Source organism: Ictidomys tridecemlineatus, chromosome 5 (genome assembly GCF_052094955.1).
Source record: "Ictidomys tridecemlineatus isolate mIctTri1 chromosome 5, mIctTri1.hap1, whole genome shotgun sequence".
NCBI classification, from domain to species: domain Eukaryota; kingdom Metazoa; phylum Chordata; class Mammalia; order Rodentia; family Sciuridae; genus Ictidomys; species Ictidomys tridecemlineatus.
The window spans coordinates 9,393,743-9,403,324 of record NC_135481.1 but is presented as its reverse complement, the minus strand read 5'-3'; positions in this window follow the sequence as shown (position 1 = coordinate 9,403,324).

Below are 9,582 nucleotides of genomic sequence, written 5' to 3'. Positions count from 1 at the left end.
TTGGCCTAAACAGATGAAAACTGATGAGGTGGCAAAGTAACCAAACTTGCAGGAAAGAAAAAAAATCCCAGAAGAATAAATCTTTTTTTTTTTTTTTTTTGTCTGCTTGTCAATATGAGTGGGAAGGGAGCACATCTAAGAGCAGGCACAGCTTGTTAAAAGATAAACTGTACCACAAGTCCCATTGATAGGTGCCTTTAGTTCATCAGGCTGCCTGAGCAGGCTCTGAAATGCAGATATATCTAACTCGCAGAGGGCAAAGGAACAAGTGTACAGGACGGGAGGAGAGAGGTGTCAGGGAGAAAAAACTCAAGAGGCCGTCAGCAAGCTGTGAGCTGTGTGGGTGCGGCAGACAGGATACAGCTGATGGGTCTTTATACAAGTATGGTGCAAAGGTTTGAATATGGTTGTCTGGTTTAAAACTCAAGTTGAAATGCAATCCTCATTATGAGATATTAGCAGGTGGGATCTTTTAGGTGAGTATGAATGTATTCTGCCTCTTGAATGCATTTATCCATTTACACGGTGAATAGATTAGTGAGTTGATGGATTATCTCAAGAGTTGGTATGCTATGAAAGTCAGTTTGATCATGCCTGTGATCCCAGTAACCACAGGAGGATTGCAAGTTTGAGGCCAGCCTCAGCATCTTAGTGAGACCCTATCTCAAATATTTTAGTGGGGTTACTTGGGATTGAATCCAGGGGTGCTTAACCACTGAGCCATATCCCCAGACCTTTTTAAACACTTTTTTACAATTTTTTTGAGACAGGGTCTTGCAAAGTTGTTTAGAGTCTCACTAAGTTGCTGAGGCTGACTTTGAACTCATGACCCTCCTGCCTCAGCTTCCCAAGCTGCTAGGATTGTAGGCATGCACCACTGCACCTGGCCCAACCTCAAACTTTTAAAAAATTAAAATAAATAAGAAAATAAAGGACCAGGGAAGTAGCTCAGTGGTAGAGTGTCCATGTCAAATAACCAATACTCCCACACACAGACACAAAAAGTCAGCTTGGCTGTGTCTTTCACATCTCCCTGTCTCTTGCCATGTGATGCCCTGCATTGCCTCAGGATTTTGTCAACAAGAATGCCATTGCCAAATACATCCCTTCAACCTTGGACCAGAACTGGGAATCAAAATAAACCTCTTTTCTCTTTGACCTATTGTGTTAGTGTTTCACCACTGTGACAAAATACCTGAGAAAATCAGTTTAAAGGAGAATGATTTATTTTGGCTCATGATTTCAGTCTGTGGCTCCATTGCTCTGGGCCTGAGGTGAAGCAGAACATCATCTCAGAAGGGTGTGGCAGGGGGAGGCTGCTAAGCGCATGGCAGCCCGGAAACAGAGAGGGAGCAAGCCAGGGGTGGGGGGGCCAGAATTACCCTTTGAAGCCAGGCACAGTGGCACATACCTGTAATCCCAGTGACTCTGGAGGCCAGGGCAGGAGGATTGCACGTTTAAGATCAGCCTGAACAATAAAGTGAGACTCTGCATCAAATAAAAATTAAAAAGGGCTGGGAAGTGCTGGGGAGTGATCTTGGCTAAATTATATTGCTATATTTTGTATGAATATGTAACAACAAATCCCATCATTATGTACAACCCCAATGCACCAATAAAATAATGTGGGAGAAAAAAGGATTAGGAGTGTAACTCAGTGGTAGAGTACCCCTGGGCTCAATCCCTAGAACCCCCCTCAAAAAGTGCAGGAAAGCAGGGCACAGTCATCTGTAATCCCAGCAGCTGGAGGCAGGAGGATCGTGAGTTCAAAGCCAGCCTCAGCAATGGCAAGGTGCTAAGCAACTCAGTGAGACCCTGTCTCTAAATAAAATACAAAATAGGGCTGGGGATGTGGCTCAGTGGATGAGTGCCCCCTGAGTTCAATCCCTGGTATTTTCCCTCCAGAAAAAGCCAAAGAAAAAAGATCAGGAAGGAGGTTAGGGAAAAGGAGATCAGGGAGAAGAATTTTGGGAAAAAGGAAAAAAAAAAACAACATGTAAGTTTCAAAGTGACAAGGGATCTAGTCAAAGCACCAAGTGCACCCTGTTTCAGAAGGGCTAGAATGTGGCTCAGTGGCAGAGCGCCCCGGGGTACACACACAAAGCTCTTAATATTGCTCTGTGCAATTATACCCCAATTACAGCGGAGGCCTGCAGTCTTTGGTGCTATCAAAAGACAATGCACCACATAAAAATAAACACATAAAATAAAGGTATTGTCCCAATTAAAAAAAAAAGTCAAGGGGAAAAAAAAAACCCTCCTAGGGCACACCTCTATTGATCCATTCCCTTCAAATAGATGCTGCTTCCTACAGTTTCCTCCATCTCCAGATGATGCCGTCAAGTTATGGATCCACTGATGAAGTCAGAGCCTTTCTGACCCAGTCACTTCCAAAAGCCCCACCTCTGAACACTGCTGCATTGAGGACCAAGTTTTTAACACATGAGCCTTTGGGGAACATTCCAGAGCCAAACCATAACCACTTAATCAGTGTGTGGTGGTGTTATTAACACAAAAAATGGGCCGAGATGAATGGCTACCGGTTCATTTTCTTGTTACTTGTGATGATCTCCTCCACTCCCTGACCTTTGGTCAAAGTCTAGTCAGCGATGCTTTGTGTCAGTCAAGGCTGAGAGGATAAGGGCCTGGGCACCATTAGGGTTGGTGAGGAGTGGGCCTGGAGGCCACGAGCACAAGGCAAACCGCTGGGAGGGACATCTGCCTGGAGAAACAAGCCTCTCTGCCGGCCTCAGAGTTACTGGGGACACTGGGTTTCCACCAGGTACAGGTCAGACAATGTCCCAGCTTGTCCAACCACAGTGTCATCTACTTCCTGAAATCCAGTGCATGCTCTGCTCCCCTATCCGGTGCCCTCTCAGCACAGGGCTCTTTCTTCCAGGAGTGGTGCCTTCTCTTTACCCATGCAGGCTGGCAAGGCCCTGGGTGGAGTCTGCTAAAAGCTGAAGACCTGAGGCCCCTCAGGTAGCCACTTGGTTCCCAACACTGTGTGGCCCTGGGCTATTGCTCTAGACCCTCTGGAGACAGAAGAAGCCCCACTGGCCTCTCTAGGCCTTCCTTGGACTTGTGACTTGGTCTCCTGCCTCTTTCTGGGCCACCCTTAGTGACCTCCTCTGGGCAGCCAGCCTGCCTCTGCAAGTGCATTTAGTCCATGGGCTCTCAAAGGCACTTGGGTCTTATCACAGGTTCCCAAGTGGGACACTATTAACAAGCATTTGAGTCTGCCAATCAGGGGCTTACTTTTTTTTTTTTAAAGAAGTTAGAACAGCCCACAGGTTTAGTTCGTTTATCCATTCATTCCCTCTTGTTAACATTACACAACAGAAACATTAGTTTTCTAATTTATTCTCACAACATACCTTTCGGTATTTTTATCTTTAAGTTACAGGTGAGGAAACTGAATATAGGGTCCTTGCTTAGCATCTGGATGGCCATCTGTCTCGATGGGCAAAAGGTGCGACGTATGCAGTCGAGGGGGAGAACCAAACAATGTCCACGCGCTTCTGTCCTAGTAATGCTTTATTCACTTAAATCAGTCAGTACAACTTCACTCTATAGGTTCTTAATCAAGAAAACGACAATCGTTAAAGCTAGGCACTACAACAGACATAAGCAATTCACAGCAAACAATTCTAGATTAATTCTAAGCACTGCAAACACACGAAATCGTGACAGGCTTATGACAGACATTCCCTCTGCACGCTAAGTTCGAGTGTCAGATCAAAAATCTCAAGCCTTAGGCTTTAAGTCCAGCAGATGCACACTCACTCAGACCGCGGTGATCGGGTAAGGAACCAAGGCAGGCTTCTCCTGGGGTGGAGCTGACGGCTGGCTGAGGAGAGGGTCTGGCTGAGGAGAGGGTCGTAGGGAGAAGTTGCTCTCACCAGGGTTAAGATGTGGCTTTAGAATTTAGTGGTGAGGAAGATGCAGAGGATCAGCAAATGATGAAAGGTGTTGGGATGTCAGTCCAGCTCCTCACCAGGCTCTCAGTCTTAGGGCATCATTGTTAGCTAAATGTCTGTTCGTTTGCTCCATTATTTGTACCAAACTCTGGGGCTGTTGACCCTCCTTTTAATCCTTATCAGCTGCCACTGGGCCTCTCTGTTGCGTCATTTACCCTGGGGTTAAAACATCTGGTCTGGTGGTCCCCACCCTGATCTTTTTGCCTTTCCCTCTTATCAGGCGAGGACAGCCTGCCAGAGACTTCACTCTAAGTTTATCAGGGTGGGGGGAAGTGACTTGTTTGTGCCTGAGGGCCATACTGGAGGGCTCCAGTGCCTGGTGAGACTGCAGGTTTCACACTGGAGTTTTTAAAATGGAGTTGCTTAGGCTCAGGCCTAAGGCCATCCTTACACCATCTTAAGGGACAGCCGCCATTTTAAAGAAACAGTTTCACTTTCCTGCCCTAGGGCATTTCTGAGAAAGGCTCACCACTCCCTCATCCCAACCCAACCCTTAAACATCTGCATTAGGACCTGCCTGGCTCTGATTCCTGAACCTACCCCATAAAAGTCCTGGAACCCAAGCCTGTTTGCCTCTCTCCACTCTAGAGAGATGGCCTTTATTTGTCAGCTCTGACAAACTCTCATGTGTATCTCTGCCTGGTCTCTGTCTTTCATGTTTCGTTTACCTGTCTCTCATTCCTTGCTTTCCCTTCACTGAGGAGCAAGGAGTGGTTGGGATTCAACCCCTTTCTGGATTGTAGTACTGGTTTTGTGACTTGGAGGGGTTGGGAAGTAGAAGAGGAGGTCAGGAGAGTGAATGGGCCTGTGGGTCCTAGACCCACAAATAGCCATACCCAGGCAGGGGAGGGGCTTGTGGAAGAGAAGGCAGGTGGAGTACATGGGAAGCTGGATACAGTGGTGCCTGTCTGATATTCCAGCAGCTTGGGAGGCTGAAGCAGGAGGATCACACATTCAAGGCTAGTCTCAGCTATTTAGTGAGGCTCTCATTAACAAAGGTTTTGAGACCCTGTCTCAAAATAAAAAATAAAAAGGGCTGGGAACGTGGCTCAGTGGTTAAGTACCCCTGGGATCAATCCCCAATACTAAAAAAAAAAAAAAAAAAAAAAGAACCAGGATGGGAATAGGAAAGGAGGGAGGGGACAGGGCACCCTCAGTCCTTGCAGAGGCAGGAGGCTGAGGGGGAGAGGCTGGGTGGAGCTGAAGGGTAGGGTGCACAGCAGGAGTATTCCCAGGCAGAAAGTGAAGGAACTTCCTTGAGAATGGAGGCCCAGCCCATACCTCCTGCTCCTGGGGGCTAAGGCAGAGGGAGGGTGTCCAGCCCAGTGAACAGATTTCCACCCACCCTTGGGGGTATCCAGGGGAAGGGAGGGAAGACCAGCCCTGTCCCTGGGGGTGGGAGTGGACAAGCAAGTGAACACTATACTAGTGGCTTTTCATTCAACTTTTCCTTCCCTCCCAGTAAGAAAAGCATAAGAGGGGCTGGGGTTGTGGCTCAGCAGTAGAGCGCTTGCCTAGAACATGTGAGGTCCTGGGTTCAATCCTCAGCACCATATGAAAATAAGTAAATAAAATAAATGTATTGTTTCCAACTACAACTAAAAAAAAGAAGCCTAAGAGCCACATTTTAGAGGTGAGGAAACTGGGCGGCCGTGTCCAGTGACTTGTCTGAGGTCACATAGCTGGGGTGTAGGTGGCATGCAAACTAGAGGAGCTGGGTATAAATACAAACCCCAGCTGGGCGCACCTGTAATCCCAACAGCTTGGGAAATTGAGGCAAGAAGATCCTGAGTTCAAGGTCAGCCTCAGCAATTTAGGGAGGTCTTAAGAAACTCAGTGAGATCTGTCTCTAAATAAACTATAAAAAAGGGCTGGCGGCTGGGGTTGTGGCTCAATGGTAGAGCACTTGCCTCCTTGAACCCTCCCTGGGTTCAATCCTCAGCATCATATAAAAATAAATAAATGAAGATATTCTGTCCATCTACAACTAAAAAAAAAATCATTTTCTTTAAAAGGGGCTGGAGATGTGTCTCAGTGGTTAAGTGCCCCTGGGTTCAATCCCCGGTACCAAAATAAACAAACAAATAATAAAACAACCCAAAGCAGTGAGTGCCAGGGACAGGGCTGAGTCGGGACCTCAGTGGGTGAGCAAACCTGGAGGGGGATGGGAAGCAGTGGGTAACTGAAGCCCCCCCAACACCACCCTCCTAGCACCTGCTTATTCTGGGCAAGAAAGAGAGGCTGGGGCCTTTCTAGGGAACCTCCTGCCTTGGGCAACTACCCAGTTCTGTGGATACCCACAGAGGTTTCGAGGTTTCGAACACCTGGGCACAGTAGAACTGGCAGCTGGCTCAGAGGTGGGGGAAGGGGAAAAGGAAGAGAAAAGAAAGAAGGATGGGGGAAGGAGAGAGGAGAGAAAAGAAGGGAGGGAGGAGGGAAGGAAAGATGGAAGGGAGAACCTCATTTTTAAATTTTGATTTTTAGTTGTAGGTGGACACAGTACCTTTATTTTGTTTATTTATTTTTATTCGGTGCTGAAAATCGAACCCAGTGCCTCACACGTGCTAGGCAAGCGCTCTACCACTAAGCCACAACCCCAGCCCTCATTTGGTTATTTGTGCCTAGCTGGGTCTGTGTCCTTGCACAGGTGTGCTCCTGAGAGTGAGCGTGTGTATGTGCAGTGCTGTTTTTCTCTGTGGTCCTCTAAGTTCCATGAGTCCTGTGAGCCAAGCCGGGAAGGCGCCATTTAGAGGAGCAAGGAGGCCAGGCTTGCTGGGTCTGCTGCTTCCTGGCTGTGCCATCATGAGCCAGGGTGCTTCCTGAAGTATAAGACTCTACATTGATAATATCCTCATTTAAAGAAGAGTCAGCTGGGCACAGTGGCACAGCCCTGTAATCCCAGCAGCTCTGGAGGCTGAAATAGGAGGATCACAAGTTTGAGGCCAGCCTCAGCAATTTAGCAAGGACCTAAGCAACTTAGTGAGACCCTGTCTCAAAATAAAAAATAAAAAGGGCAGGGAATGTGGCTCAGTGTAAAGCACCCCTGGGTTCAATAACCAGTACCAAAAAAGTCAGCAGCCCTGAACTGGGCACTTTGACTCATATCTGTAATCCCAGAGACTCAGGAGGCTGAGGCAGGAGGATCACAAGTTGGAGACCAGCCTCAGCAAATTCGTGAGACCCTGTCTCAAAATGAAACATAAGAAGAGCTGGAGATATGGCTTGGTAGTAGATTGCTCCTGGGTTCAACCCCCAGTACCACACACACACATAAAGAAGAGACAGCAGCCCTAGACATGATCCACAGGAATTGGGGGTTACCAAGAAGATTAGAAATGCATGAGGAAGATGAAGGCTTTGGGCCTGGGAGAGCTGGAAGGGACAGTGATTGCCTCAAGAGCCCTATATTGGGTGAGGGACACTCTCTTGGTTGTCCCAGGCCAGACAGTCCCTGACACGCACACGTATCCCTGACTACCCAGTACAGCTTGGCTCCTTTCTCATGCCTTGGGCTTACTTTCTCCCAGAAGCATTGCTGTGTCCTAGCTCTGTCCTGGGCTGGTGTCCCCCTGTCCTCACCCTCTGTGCTGAGAATTGAATCCAGGGTGCTCTATCAGTGAACAACAACCCCAACCCTATCCTAATCTTTATACCTGTGTAAACTGAGCCTCAGAGAGGTGAAATAATTTGCCTAAGGCAGCAGAGCTAATAAAGAGCAGAGGCAGATTTGAACCAATGAGGATGGACACCAGTCTTAGTCTCTAGCCCCTCTAGCACAGAGTGTAGGGTCCCCTGCCCTGTAGCTGTAGCCACCAGCTCTGGGCATTTTCGGGAGAGCCCTTCTGTTCTGTTAGGCCTGTCTCCTCTTGTCACAGTGTGGGGAGTCCCATTTTTTGGTTGCAGCGTGTCAGGTCAGTGACATTTTGGCTTTTCAAAGAACTGGCTTCTAGGCACAGCTCGGGTGGTGGCTGAGAGTGGTGGCACTCTACCTCCACTGAACTTGGAACACAGGGCCAGCTGTCGGGGAGCCCCTGGAAATCCACTGGGTGCTGGAGGTCCAAGGTCCTGCAGGAACAGAGAGGTGGCTGGGCCCTGAGAGGCCATGGCTGAGAGCTGCTCGCGGAGCAGAGGTAGGGATGGGAATGGGATCAGGCATGATCTCATGATGGTTTCTGGTGGTCTGGTCAATCTCAGGATCCTCAGGCTGACCTGGTCTTCATCGTCTGATCAATAGATAGTGCTGGAAAGTCCCCTAAATTACAGCTTTCTCGAGATAGCCTATCTTTCTCCTCTAAATCTATTTATGGGGGGTGGTGTTAATTAACAGTGCACAGATAGATTTAAAGATTTCCTAGGAATTTGGGAGTAACAGGCCTGGAAAAGCACTTGGAATTTCTGAATTAAAATCTTATTTTCTTGTCCTTCCTTTAGGCTCCTTTCTACCTAATTTTCATTTCTCCTATCCCGCCTGAGGCACACTTCTCGAGGGGCCCCCAAAATGTCTTCATAGGCCTTTTACCTCCAAGAGCTTTCTGTTGCCCCTTCTGAGAACAAACAGGAACCACTGTCACAGAGGGGTCAGGCTGACCACAGTCTGACATTTCTGCCCTCCACCTGCCCGAGATTAGCATCTCAGCACCCAGTGCTAGGGCTAAGGGTCACAGGAAGTCCTTGTGACCTTCTGGAGATTTCCCTCAGAAGATAAATTGTGGGCAAGGAGAGCCGTGCCAGGTTCCCATGCCGCAGGTGCCCTGGGATTGCCTGTTGGAGAGAAGGCGCTCAGGGCCTATTGTCCCTGTTGGGACAGTCCTCATAGGGCTCCTGTTTGTGGCCTCACAGTTGGGATAGGAGTGGGGATAGAACTGGGACTCGGAGCTGAGCTTCGAATGAGTTGAGGTGGGGTGAGGGTGGCTGGACACAGCTGGGCATGGGGGCCTTGGGAGCAGAAGGCACTGCTAGAGGACATACTGCCCGCCCCCCACCCCAGCCCCCGCCCCCGCCCCAGGATGGAGCTTGTGAAGGAAGGGTGGCGGCTGCGGTGTGCTTTGGGCTTTTTGGCCTTCCCATGGCGACTCAGAACTTCTTTCCAGAGAAGAGAAAGCAAGACTTTGACCTGCACCTTCCAGGAATCCTGTGGCCTCTCAGGAACTGGCCTGAAGAAGGAGGAGGAAGAGTGCTTCACTGAGCGCCACGGGCAGTCCCGCCTGCTCCAGGTGTGTGGGACATGTAGCACCTGACTCCACCTCAAACCCAGGCAGGGTCCTCATCGCACGGCAGGGGACTCAGGAAGGCTAAGAGGCCTCCCCCAGGCAACTTGGGTTTTGGGCCTGGGTTTGGCAGCCAGTGCCCCTGTCCCCTACCAGAGCACCCACCAGAGCACCCTAAGAAGGAACTGTCTCCAAGGCAGGAGGCACTGGGGGCACTTCAGCACCAGCCACCAAGGCAGCGGTCTCCCAGCGCGGGGAATTTTCTGGATGAAGCTAGAGATTCCCTGGAGGTCATGCCCTGCTGATGCTTGCTTGCCTCCTGCTGAGGGGGCTCTAATCTCATGACCCAGGAACTCAAGGTCAGCCCCAGTCGCCTCCTAGTCTGCGGGCCTTGG